Here is a 13,791-nt window from a genome sequence, read left to right as displayed (position 1 = left end):
TAGTCTCCAGAATACCCTGGGCATCCTCGCCCTATATACCACTAAAAGGAGGAGGCTGAAGTCTACCAAACCTCTCCAATCTACGCTGCTCATCATCAGGCATGGCCAGAACCACATTCCTGAGTAGGTGCAACCGGCTAGGCTGGTGGTGCCTCCGGTGTCTGAAGTCCCTGAACAACCTGCTCGGGTGTACAGGCAACGGGATCTAAGTGCCTCCCCTGACCTGGGAAGTAGCTATTATGGTAGAAATAGTGACCGCCTGAGCAAGACTGGTGCACACAGTCAGAATTTGAGCTAAGGTCTCCTGAAGGCTTGAGATAACAATAGGCACAGCCGGTGCCTAGGCTAGTCCCACTGGGGCTTCCATGGGGCGGCTGGTAGATTTGTAGGTGCTTCCCTAGCTGCTGTGCAAGCTACAACCCTTCCCCTACTACGACCTCGACCGCGACTTCGGCCTCTCACGACCCCAACTGCTGGTACTGGTGGTCGTCTGTCCTGACCGATAGCACATGTCTTCACCATCTGTAAGAGAATAGAATAGTAGAAATTTAGTTACCAGAATCAACAGATCCGCAAGACAAGAATTCAAGAATGTGAAGTTTTCTTAAAGGTTCCACAGCCTCTCAAAGATAAGTATAGACGTCTCCATACCGATTCGCAAGACTCTACTAAACTTGTTCATGACTCGTGAGACCTATGTAACCTAGGCTCTAATACCAACTTGTCATGACCCAAAAACAAATCCTGTCGTGATGGCGCCTATCATAGTACTAGGCAAGCTGACACATACCAAAACAAAATGATATTTTCAATTTTAAGAAAATCCCAAAGCTATTTAATATATAACCTTCAAAAGAAGTTCAAAACAAAACAAAAGTGCGGAAAAGAAAGCCCAACATCGGGATGTCACTAGTTATGAGAATATACTAAAATCTATCAGGCAATATCGAGACTAACACAGTCTAAAAAATAACTAAATACAACTAAAGGAAGATAAGAGGGAGAAGAGCAGGGCTGCGATGGCCAGACAGCGACTTTACTATCTTCGAGAAAATCTGAAACTAGGATAGTCAACAACTGCTACCGTGTTCAGATACGCCTGGATCTGTACATAAGGTGCAGGGAGTAATGTAAGTATGCCAACTTAGTAAGTAACAACAATAAATAAAGGCTGAGAAGTAGTAACGAGCAACAATGCATGTAAGGTTCATATCACAATAACTCAGTAAAGTACAGTATGCCTTTAAAACCATAGTTTGAATCATAAACAGCCCCGCGGGCAAATATCACTCATAAATAGCCCCTAGGGCAAACCTCACCATCTCTCATATACAACCCCTAGAGTAAACCTCACCATCACTCATGCCTCGCGATCACTCAGCACTCGGCACTCCCACTCAGTAGGTACATGCGCTCACTGGGGGTGTGCAGACTCCGAAGGGGCTCCTTCAGCCCAAGTGCTATAACAAGCCAATCATGGAATAAATCAATCAGGCTCTCGGCCTCATTCAGTCATGAATCAACAAAACATGTTACAGCGTGCAGCCCGATCTCATAAATATCCTCACAAATCATGCTCTCGGCCTCACTTAATCATAAACCTTTCCATCCTCTCAGGATATATATATATATAGCTCTCAGAATAACACGTTTTCAGACCAAGCAATGTTTATATGATGCATAAAAAGTAGAGTAATAGAGACTGAGTTATAAAATCAATAACTATAAGCATGACTGCAAATAGATTTTCAATCGAAAACAATGAGAGGATAGCAAGAAAAGACCTCTAAGGGTCCAACAACACTGGCATAAGGCCTAAGCATGGCATTCAGCCTAATTAACAGAAATTCTTTCTAAAACACATAAAAAGCATGTAGTTTCAACAAAATATTCAACTTTACAGTAGATACGGGACGAACCAAGTCACAATCCCTAACGGTGCACGCCTACACGCCCGTCACCCAGCATGTGTATCACTTCAAGATAGTCACATAACAAAATATCCGGGGTTTCATACCCTTAGTACTAGATTTACAATCGTTACTTACCTCAAGCCAATCAAATCTCTACCCCACGATGCTCGTGCCCCTTGACATGGCCTGCAAATGCTCCGAACATATTCATAACATTACAATACCATCAATATGTGCTAATGGAATGAATTCCACAAGAAAAACTATCAAATTAGACCAAGAACCCGAAGTTGGTTCAAACCCGTCCCCTCGGGCTCACATCTCAAAATCCTAGAAAAGTCACAAAACTAGAAAACCCATTCACTCACGAGTCCATACATACAAAATTTATCAAAATCCGACTCCATTTGGCCCATCAAATCCTCAAATCAAACTCTCCAATTTTCAAGCCCTAAATTCTCAGATTTCTAGCTCAAATTCCCAATTAGATGTTGAATAAAACTATAGATTCATGAAATTTATACCCTTATAGGTTATAATTACTTACCCCAATGTTGCTCCTTGAAATCCTTCGGAAAATCGCCTTTCTCCCGAGTTCTTCAAACTCAAAATTGAAAAAGGAGAATAAAACCTCGAGCTGGGTTTTTTCTGCGCAGCAAAACCACACCTGCGGTCCCATTTCCGCATATGCGGGACCGCTTCTATGAAATCCTATCCGCTTCTGCGGAATTTTATTAAAAGTATGCTTCTGTTTCTGCGATTGCCTGACAGCATCTGCGGTCATCGCACATGCGGGAACGAAGCTGCACCTGCGATCCATCTGTGCACCTATGCCTCGATTCCGTTTCTGCGAGCCTCGCACCTGCGGTTCCAACTCCGCAGGTGCGGTTAAGACAGAGCCAGCAGCTTCAGCTGCATTTCCAAATTTCCAAACTCTCCGTTAACCATCCGAAATCATATCGAGGCCCTCGGGACCTCAACCAAACCTACCAACACATCCCATAACATCAAACAAACTTAGTCGAACCCTCGAATCACTCAAAACAATATAAAAATACCAAATTACCCTTGGATTCAAGCCTAAGAACTTCTAAACTTTTAAATTTCGCAAACGACGCCGAAACCTACCAAATCACCTCCGATTGACCTGAAATTTTGCACATGCGTCACAAATAATACTACGAACCTACTCTAACTTCCGAAATTCCATTCTGACCTCGATATTCAATTTTCCACTGCCAACCAAAATCGCAAAATTTTTAAATTTCGCCAATTTAAGCCTAATTCCACCACGGACCTCCAAATCACATTCCGGATGCGCTCCCAAGTTCAAAATCACCTTACGGAGCTAACCGAACCATACAAATCTAAATCTAGGATTATTTACTCATAAGTCAAAATCCGGTTGACTTTTCCAATTTAAGCTTCTAAATAGAGGAGACTAAGTGTCTCATTCCACACCAAAATGACTCCGGACCCGAACCAACCAACACGATACGATAAAATACAGCTTAAGAACATAAAAGGAAGTAAAAATAGGGAAACGTGGCTATAACTCTCGGAACGACCGGCCGGGTCGTTATAAACAAGAGGACAAAATGCTCTAACTTTTTAATGTTAGATACATGATAAAATAAGGTGATACATGTATTGAGTATATTAACATAGAATCGTTTTGGTTGATCATTTGACTAATGGTCTTAGGCCTGTAACATGTAATGAATATGCTTAAATATATGAGTATTTTAGAGTCTTTTGAAGTGCTTTAGTCATTGAAAGTTACTTTGTAATTGCTTATTGAGATAATGATGTTAATAAATTCTATTTTTTGTCTTCAAATATAAGTATGTGTGATTTAATATTTGTCATGCTTATTGGTTAACATATTTATTTATTATTTTTAATTGAATATTGTATAAACTCATGTTATTTTTGAGTTTTGTTACTTATTACCTTGAATATCCTGGGGTAAGGCACAAGGAAAATCTTCGGAGGTGGTATGCTATTTTGTGTCACCAGAGGCTTCTGAGGTGATATATTGTTTATGTCACTTCGAGGACTATGTCTCTCTAAGTGGTGTGGCTCTATTCACCTTTATTAGAAAGATCATATGCTTAGCATACATATTTGACCATGTTAATAGAAAATATGTGATTATTGATAAAATTCATACCTTGAAATAATATGATGTCTGCTAATTTTATTTTTTTTCTTCAAATATAAGCATGTGTGATTTAATATTTGTCATGCTTATTGGTTAACATATTTATTTATTTATTATTTTCAATTGAATATTGTATAAACTCATGGTATTTTTGAGTTTTGTTACTTATTGCCTTGAATATCCTGGGGTAAGGCACAAGAAAAATCTCTAGAAATGGTATAATTTTTTGTGTCACTGGAGACTTCTGAGGTGATATATTTTTTATGTCATTTTGAGGATTATGTCTTTCTAAGAGGTGTGGCTCTATTCACCTTGATTAGAAGGATAATATGTTTAGCATACATATTTGATCCATGTTAATAGAAAATCTAGCATATGTGATTATTGATAGAATTCATACCTTGAAATAATATGATGTCTGCTATATTTTATAATAATATTCTCCATTAAGACTAGATAGATTATTATATTGGTCATTCTATCCTTGGTTATGTGAGAAGTATAGCCACTATAGAGTCTAAAATCTTTTTCAAATGACTTTCTCAAAATTCAAAAATTTTAGAAATATTTTCTTGTCCTCAATTAACATTAGCGTCCAAGTGGGAGAATGTTAAAATTTGGACTAACGTTAATTGGTTATAGCCTGAAAGGATGTTGATGTGGTCCAAGTGATGAATTAAATAAAAGGCCTAATTAATATTTAATTGTGTGTGTGAATAAGCAAGGCCCAATATATAACTTTTGGCCTGTGATAGGTAGACACTCTGTATAAATAGAGGCCAACCCCTTATTCCCTAGCTATTAGAAAATTCTAGCATATTCTATTTTTGAATACATGGTGTAGCGGCTGATGTCCTGTCAGTCGAGTTCTCCGAACTATGAGAGCGTGATATTCAGGAACTATGAGGGCGTGATATTTAGCGGATCGTGGAAGTTGATCTCATGCTTAACTATCGTTTGCCGTCGCTGTTGAATCGATGAAGTTGAACGGTATGTGTATATGACCCTAACTCAACATTATGCTTATATATATATATATATATATATATATATATTGTTATGTCTTAGTCTCTGCTATGGTATCACATAATTGATCTTACATTATTATCAACATTATTCTTATCTTTGTTGTTGTTATTGAGAAGAAGAAGAAGAAAACGGAGAAGGAGGAGGAGGTACTATTAATATCATTATTCTTGTCTTTATTTTATGAAGAATAAGAAGAAGGAGAAGGAGGGCGAGAACGAGGATGATGAGGAAGAAGGACAAGCAGATGAAGAAGAAGAAGAAGAAGAATGCAAACAAATAATATGAAGTCTGTCAATCTCACTAATACATTATAAAAATTAATTATTATTTAACAGTGCTAATATTAGGGTACGCACGTTGCATTGTACCTTATGCGGATGAGTATAATTTTAAAAAAATATTATTATCAATGTGTTTGTAGTTATTAAATATAAACTAAAAATAGTAAAAGTTTTTGAAACTGATATATATCGATTTTGGCCGGTCATTTGAGCTAGTATAACTATAGTAATTATAGTTATAAAATATAAGGAAAAAATTAACTAATAAGATATTTAATTGATATGAGTTAGAACACCATGCAAAAAAGAAATTTAGATATCCTATATATTTACAAAGCAAAAGACTTAGAGTCTGAGAACCTAAATATCCATAAATATAAAAGAACTGTCACCTAATATTACCGACTTTAATAACAGTTAGTTCTTGTTTATTCTTTGTGGACTTTGCCGTGTAATTTTAGATTATTTTTTTATTTTTTGCAAAAAATTACATAATTCAAATAAGAAAAAGTTTTGCCCAAGGTATTTAATATGAGAATCTTTTATATATTCAGATAATGAAGAATTTAAAAGCAAAAAATTTAGTTGATTTTAACTCCTAAATATTAGAAAAAAGCTTAAGCACAAGCAATCATATTCAAAAGAAAATAAAATAAGTAGATCTAATTTGTAATCCCTATTTTGTGAAACAAAGTATTGGAAAAAAATACTAATAGTTTAAAAGATCTAAGAAACTTAAAACACTATTTTTTGAACCGAAGGATCATAAAAATCTTTTAACTAAAGTGGCAGATTCATAATTTACCTTGTCCTAATTCCTAAGTATTTGTTCATGATAATGCAATCACTTAAAAAATTAGTTGTGATATCTAATTATAGAACACAATCGTTCTAATTCAAACAAAATAAAACATAAACAAACACACAAATAGCAATATTCTGAAACATGTAAATTAAAACTCATTAATTTAGAAGGTAAATCATTTATTGAAAGTAAATCGTATTTGAACTTAAAGTCCTAAATATTTGGACTTCTGTCACGACCCAATTTCATTACAGGTCATAATGGCGCCCAACATCGTTGTTAGGCAAGTCAACCCAAAATTATTAGTGAGTTCTCATTTTACTTTACCAAAATAATTCTATCATTTTCTAAATTTGAATTTAAAACAAGTGATAATTAGCAACGTAAAATAATAGTTATACAACTCAAAAGAATAGTCTACCAATGTGTGTGACAAGACCTGGTATCACAAGAATATCGCCATCTAGTAGAATATACAAAAGAATAAATCTATCCTACTGTCTGAAATAGAATAGACAGTCAAAACAAAGAGAGAGACTCCATCATGCTACTGAACGGCATAGGAAGGGAGCAGCTCACCGTGGAATCTCGGCCTACTATCAAGGATGCGCACCAGATGGGTAGCCAGATGTACCTGCCTCAGATCATGTACAATTAAGTACAGAAGCGTATTATGAGTACATAAATAATATGTACCCAGTAAGTATCCAGTCTAACCTGGAAGAAGTAGTGACGAGGGATCGACTTGACACTAACTAGGGTCAAATAATATAAGAAAGTGTTATGCTAAGCCTGGATGTCATAATAAATAACAGTTTATAGAAAGAAGTGATAGGTTCTTTCCTAGATAATATCACAGATAACCATTTATATTTCGGGGCATTTAACACAATTCAAATCACAGGAAGTACCGAGCAAAAAGCATGCACAAATAGTGTCGAGGTCGTATGACCCGTTCCAACATAAAAACAAAGTGTGCACTGCCGGCGAGTCGAATGGCGCGAATCATAGATGCATCTATTATCCCGCTCGTGAATCATATATGCGACGCGGTCAAATATAATTAAACACGACAAACAGTCAGGCATGAATATATCGGGGAAACAATTACTCAAAGAAATGTCAACATCTCTTTAAAAGGTCAAAAAAATGATGTTCCTCTTTATAAATCAATTTACCACATTCCACATGATTTAAGCAATCTAAATTGACAACAAAGTTACAAGAATAGCACATAAAGCATACTTTTAGGTCCTAGATTACCCGGACTTAAGTATAATAGTGGCTATGTACGGACTCTCGTCACCTTGTGCATACGTAGCCCCCAACCCCCACATTTAGTGGCAAATTATTCAATTATTTCACCTATGGGGATAATTCCCTCTTACAAGGTTATAAAGGAGACTCACCTCGCTTAAAATCGTACTTCCAATATCAAGAACGTGCTCAAACCCTCAATTTGGAGCCGAACGATCCCAAAACTAATTAAACGAGGTAGGAACTAGTTAATACAAGCTCAATAGTTCGTATTCTAACTATTTAAGTAATTTTCCAACTCTAAACACAAGTTTCCCAGAGTCCATCCCCGATCCTAAGGATCAAGAATATATAATTTCTATTTCATTCCATAACAAATTTCATGGTTAAATCTTGTTTTTATCAAAACCCTAGGTTCTACTCAAATACCATGATTTTTACTAATTTTTGTGTGTTAATCTACCCAAGATCCAAGTATTAAACTCCCATTAAGTAGAAATAACTTACCTCATAATGTTTGGTTGAAATCCCCTCTTTGAAAGCTCCCAAATCGCCCAAGTGTAGAAGTGAAATAAAATAAATGGCCTATGTCCCGTTTTTAAAAGCTGTGCCCAGGCTTCTATTGTCGCATTTGCGACACCAGGTTCGCAAATGCGAAGCCTAGGCTGATGCTGCTGTGGTCATAAATGCGGCAGAGTTATCGCAAATACGACTATGCCTGCGTCGGGCTCCTTCGTAATTGCGAAGCCCTCCTCGCAAATGCGAGTTCACATTTGTAAATAAATCTCTCACAATTGCGAGATCTGCTGCAGCAACCAAAAACACCAAAAATATAGTGTGTTTTCTATTCCTCCCTCGCATTCGAAACACACCCGAGCCCTCGGGGATCCACCTAAAACGCATGAAATTCTTAAGAACATTTAAAATTCTTATTTTTCAACTGGACGTCCGAATCACGTCAAATCAGTCTCGTTTCTAACCAAATTTCATAGACATGACTTAAATGTTATATTAGACCTATACCGGGCTCCGAAACCAATATATGGACCCCGTACCAACATGATCAAACATTATTTCATTTCTTTAAATACTTTGATTTTCAGTTTAATAATTTTTAACAAAAATTCATTACTCGGGCTAGGGACCTCAGAATTTGATTCTGGGCATACGTCCAAGTCCCATATTTTACCACGGACCCTCAAGACCGTCAAAACACAAGTACGTGTCCATTTACTAAAAATATTGACCAAAGTCAAACTTGGCCTTTTAAGCCAACCTTAAGGAACTACGTGTTTCGATTTCGATCCAAACTCTTCCAAATCCCGAACCAACCATCCCTGTAAGTAGTAAATTAGTTAAATCAAGTACGAAAAGTCTTATTTAGAGGAACGGGGTCCTATAAAGCAAAACGACTGGTCGGGTCGTTACATTCTCCACCTCTTAAACAAACGTTCGTCCTCGAAGTGACATAGAAAATTACTTGAGCTAGGGAAAAGATGGGGATATCTACTCTGCATGTCCTCCTCGGACTCCCAGGTCGCCTCCTCGACTGGTTGGCCCCTCTACTGGACCTTTACTATGGAAATCCTATTGGATCTCAACTGGAGATCCTGCCTATCAATAATGGCAACTGGCTCCTCCTCATAACCCAAACTCTCATCCAACTGAATAGTATTGAAGTCTAACACATGAGACAAGTCGGTGTGATATCTCCGAGGCATAAACATGTGAAAAAGCGGATGAGCTCCCGATAAGCTGGGAGGTAAAGCAAGCTTATAAGCAACCTCCCCAACTCGTCTCAACACCTCAAATGGGCCAATAAACCTTGGGCTCAACTTGCCCTTCTTCCAGAATCTCATGATACCCTTCATCGGCGAAACTTTCAAGAGGACCTTCTCACCGACCATGAACGATACATCACGCGCTTTCTGATTCGCGTAACTCTTCTGTCTGGACTGAGCTGTGCGAAGTCTTTCCTGAATCAACTTTACCTTTTCCAAGGCATCTTTCACCAAGTCTGTACCGTAAAACTTAGCCTCACCATGCTCAAACCACCGATAGGAGAATGACATCGCCGACCATGTAAAGCATAAAATGGAGCCATCTCGATTCTAGACTGATAGCTGTTGTAAGCAAACTCCGCCATGGGCAAGAACTGATCCCACTGCCCTCCAAAGTCAATCACACATGCTCTAAGCATGTCCTCAAAAATCTAAATTGTCCGCTCCGACTATCCGTCGGTCTGAGGATGAAATGTTATGCTGAGCTCCACACGGGTCACCAACTCGCTCTAAACGGCTCTCCAGAAATAGGATGTGAACTAAGGGCCTCTATCTGATATGATGGAAATTGGAACACTGTGCAACCGGATTATCTCTCGAATGTAAATCTGAGCCAACCTCTCTGAAGTTTAAGTAGTCACAACCGGAATAAAGTGTGCCGACTTGGTCAACCTATCAACAATGACCCACACTGCATCAAACTTCCACAAGGTCCGAGGCAACCCAACTACGAGGTCCATAGTAATGCGCTCCCACTTCCACTCAAGTATATGCATCTGCTGAAATAAGCCACCTGGCCTCTGGTGTTCATACTTAACCTGCTGGAAATTCAAACACCTAGCCACATACTCCACTTTGTCTTTCTTCATCCGCTGCCACCAATAATGCTGCCTCAAGTCACGATATATCTTCGTAGCACCCGGATGAAGGGAATACCGTGAACTGTGTGCCTCCTCTAGAATCCTCTCCCTCAGTCCATCAATATTAGGAACACATAGGCGACCCTGGAGTCACAGAACACCATCCTTTCCAATAGAATCCTCTTTGGCACTACCCTGTAGCACCGTCTCTCTAAGAATTACCAAAAGTGGATCATCGAACTGTTGGGCCTTGATCTGTCCCAATAATGAAGACTGAGCAACAATACACGCAAGAACTCGGCTGGGATCTGAAATATCCAACCTCACAAGTCAGTTAGCCAAGGACTGAATGCCCAAAGTTAGTGGTCTGTCCTCCACTGGAATGAATGCCAGCTACCCATACTCTCTGCTTTACTGCTTAAGGCATCTGCGACCACATTTACCTTGCCCGGATGATAAAGAATGGTGATTCCATAATACTTCAGTAGCTCAAGCCATCTACGCTGCCTCAAATTGAGATCCCTCTACTTGAACAAATGCTGTAAGCTGCGATGATCAGTATAAACCTCAAATTACACCCCATACAGATGATGCCTCCATATCTTAAGAGCATGAACAATCACGGCCAACTCTAAATAGTGCACATGAAACTTCTTCTTATGAATCTTCAACTGACACGAAGCATATGCAATAACTCGCCCCTCCTGTATCAATACACAACCCAAGCCAATGCGTGAAGTGTCGCAATACACAGTATATATCCCCGAACTGGAAGGTAACACTAGGACTGGTGTTGTAGTCAAAACTGTCTTGAGCTTCTGAAAGCTCGCCTCACAATCATCGGACCAACGGAAAGGAGCACCCTTCTGGGTCAATCTAGTCAGAGTTGATGCAATAGATGAAAAGCCATGCACGAATCGACGGTAATAACATGCTAATCCCAAGAAACTACTAATCTCGGTCACTGAAGTAGGATGTGGAAAACTCTGAACTGCCTCAATCTTCTTGGGATCCACCTTAATACCCTCTCCTGGCACAATATGCCCCAAGAATGCCACTGACTCTAGCCAAAACTCACACTTGGAGAATTTATCATATAGCTTCTACTCTCGCAAGATCTGAAGCACTACTCTCTAGTGCTGCTCGTGCTCCCCCAGTCTACGTGAGTATATCAAGATGTCGTCAATGAAGACGATAACAGAGGAAATAATATAAAGTCTGAACACCCTATTCATCAAGTCCATAAATGTTGTTGGAGAATTAGTCAAGCCAAAAGACATCACCAGAAACTCATAATGACCATATCTAGTATGGAAAGCAGTCTTCGGAACATCTGAATCCCGAATCTTCAACTTATGGTACCTTGATCTCAAGTCGATCTTAGAGAACACCCTAGCATCCTGCAACTGGTCGAACAAATCATCAATGCGTGGAAATGGATACTTGTTCTTGATGGTAGCCTTGTTCAACTAGCGGTAACCAATGCACATCCGCATGGTCCCATCCTTCTTCTTTACAAACAACACTGGTGCACCCCAAGGTGACACACTTGGTCTAACAAACCCTTTGCTAATAACTCCTGAAGCTGCTCCTTCAACTCCTTCAACTCTTTTGGAGCCATACAGTACGGTGGAATAGATATAGGCTGGGTACCTGGAGCCAAATCAATACAGAAATCAATATCACAATCCGGTGGCATGCCAAGAAGGTCAGAAGGAAACACATCGGCAAACTCCCGGACTACTAGAACTGAATCAATCCTCGGAGACTCTACGGTGGTGTCCCGACCATAGGCTAGATAAGTCAAACGACCCTTCTCCACTATATGTCGAGCCTTAAAAAAAGAGATAACCCGACTAGATGTATCAACTGAGGAACCCTTCCACTCCAACCTTGGCAACCCTGACATTGCTAATGTAACAGTCTTGGCATGGCAATCTAAGACAGGGTGATATGAAGATAACCAATCCATGCCCAGGATGATCTCAAAGTCGGTCATGTCAAGAAACAACAGATCTGCTCTAGTCTCGAAACTGCAAAATGTGACCACACAGGACCAATATATCCGATCCACAACCATAGAATCACCCACATGAGTGGACATATGAACAGGAGCACCCAAAGGCTCACGAGGAATATCTAAGAAATGAGCAAACAGAGATGACATATATGAATAGGTAGACCCTGGATCAAAAGCACTGAAGCATCCCTACTGCAAACGAAAACAATACCTGTGATAATGGCATCTAAGGCTAGTGCATCTGGTCTAGCTGGAAGGGCATAGAATCTGGCTGGAGTACCGGCTGGCTATTCTCCACCTGACTTAGTAATAGCTGGTTGACCTCTCCCTGTCTAGCCTCTACCTCTAGGACGGCCCCTACCCATCTGTCCCCTGCCTCTGGGAGGCTGGGCAACCAGTGCTGCAATCATGGGTTGCTGACCCTGCTATACTGCCTTGCCCCGAAGTCTAGGGCAGGTCCTCTTCATGTGACCCGAATCTCCACACTCGTAACAACCCCTCGGCACCATAGACTATTGTCCGGAAGCCTAGCCCTGATGGCCTGAATACCCACCGGAGGAACTCTGCTGGTGGATAGTATGAACTCTGTCACACCTCCTTTTTTTACACATCACCCCCGAAAAGATATTGTATAAGGGAGTTTTTCCACTGTAAGTGACATTATCCGAAATGGGATTATTTATTTATCAGAGTCGCCACTTGGTGTCACACCTCCTTTTTGCGCGCCCGCCCCGAAGGGTTGAATGCGCGAGGGAGTTTTTCCAATTTAAGTGACAATATTCGAAATGGGATTATTTATTTAATTCAGAGTCGCCACTTGGGAAAAGGTTTGGCTTTTGGTGTCCCAAGTCACCGGTTTATCTTGAATCCCAAATCGAGGAAATTTTCGACTTTTCCAAATGAAGTATGCGAACCAGAAATTCTAAGTAAGGAATTCTGTTGACCCGAGGGAAGGTATTAGGCGCCCTCGGATCCCGTGGTTCTAGCACGGTCGCTTAAATTGTTATAATGGCTAAATATCTGATTTAAATACATGTTACAACTTACGTGCTTTTATTGAGTTTAAACCGCTTTTATTATTATCATTTTTTTATAGTCGTGAAAATGCGTCTCGAACCACGTCACAATCAATGCACCCGTAGTTGTTAACACATTTCGACTCCGTTGAGATTTAAACTTGGGTCACATAAATGCGCACCCGGATTTAAGAATGTAATTTAATTGAGTCGCGCCTAAAGAGTCTAACGCGTTATTATCTTTGGGGAAGGCAGCGAAATTCACTAAACAGTCCATCCCAAATTCTAAGTATTTATTATGATTAATTATTGAGGGCCCCGCAATTTGCATTTTTATTTCACGAGGCTCGTCTCATTATTTTAGAAAGGATATTCTAAAGTGACTGCATTTCTATTATGTTTATCTCTAAAAAATAGTAGAAAGAAAATGTATGCTAATTGAATTGCAGGCTTAGCTAATCTCGACCCCTTATTAATTATCTGATTGATTATTGCGAGGTGGAAAAATTTTGCGCTTTATTGGACACACTTTTAATTTGACAAAAGAAATTGCATACAAGACAAATATCATGCTAAACTCACCCTAAGCGACTGTCTCATTTTATTCAAACTGACCTTTTGGACAGATTAACAGCATTGACTACTATAAACTAATACCAATGAGA

Source organism: Nicotiana sylvestris, chromosome 4 (assembly GCF_000393655.2).
Source record: "Nicotiana sylvestris chromosome 4, ASM39365v2, whole genome shotgun sequence".
NCBI lineage: Eukaryota > Viridiplantae > Streptophyta > Magnoliopsida > Solanales > Solanaceae > Nicotiana > Nicotiana sylvestris.
This window is presented reverse-complemented; position numbering follows the sequence as displayed.